We start from the raw sequence: 1,091 nt of genomic DNA on the forward strand, positions 1-1,091 counted from the left end.
CTACCACCACCACTGCAATCGCTGTGGTGGCACTGCCAGTTACGACGGAAAGGGAGGGAGTGGTGACTGTGACGGAAGGGAGGAAGTTTGCAGTTGCTACGCTGGTCGGCAGCCTTTGCTTCCGAACTGTCGTTGGGATAAGTGAATAAAATCACCCCAGGTTAAAATGTGGTGTCCTTGTCGGTCTATGAAGCATCAACGTGATATTGATGATGAAATATCGGATTATGAATTTTGGGGTTTGTATTTTATCTGCATTAGGGGAGAAACAATGCGCATTCACGAAGCCTGCAAATCGGAAGACATTAAGTAGCTGTACAACTAAGCATTGCAAATTGAATGAACGTAGCCCCATTAATAGTGTTTACCCAAGGTCGCCTGAGGAGATGTTGCATGGGATGGAGCAACGCAGCTGATGTGCCGGTAGCATATTACCTCGGATTATAGCATCCTTCAACTGCTTTGTCTTCTACGCGCAGTAGCACACTTCGATACCATGCCCTGCCACCACCCACTCTTCCTAGAGGAAATGAGGGATCAACTGCCCATTCCTTCAACATCCCAATTTGCTACCACCATCGGTGCAGAGCTGTAGACGTGCACATTTTTGCACGCCTCCTCTCTGGCTACACCGTGGGAAACTATGATGGGAGTGGTAGGTGTTTTGCGTGAAAGTGTGTGCTTGAGGGTCAGAGAGAGCGCACGTACTGTGCCCCTGTTGCTGCTTCAAAAGCGACCGGTGCGGTGGGGTGGCTATGCGCTCAGGTCGCTACGTGTCGGAGAGATTTTGATCAAAATCATCGCCATCCAGCTCACCACTGCAGCTGAATGTGACAGTGGTGGTGGATGATGGACTGCCTAAACCAGCGAAACGAAAAAAGACACCGCGCTGAAATTGCGGCATAAAGAGGATTCCTCTCTACCTGCTACGACCATGCCACACAACACGCAGCAAAGTAAATCTCTTCAAATTCCTGTATTTGAGATTTTAGGGCTGTTTGACACCAAATTAGAGCGCCTAATTTATGCCGCAGAAAGGAGAAGCCTATCAAAACTGCTAATTTTGTGAGTGGATGTATGTAGCAAATCGT

The sequence above is a fragment of the Echinococcus granulosus genome, assembly GCF_000524195.1.
Source record: "Echinococcus granulosus chromosome Unknown EG_S00284, whole genome shotgun sequence".
NCBI classification, from domain to species: domain Eukaryota; kingdom Metazoa; phylum Platyhelminthes; class Cestoda; order Cyclophyllidea; family Taeniidae; genus Echinococcus; species Echinococcus granulosus.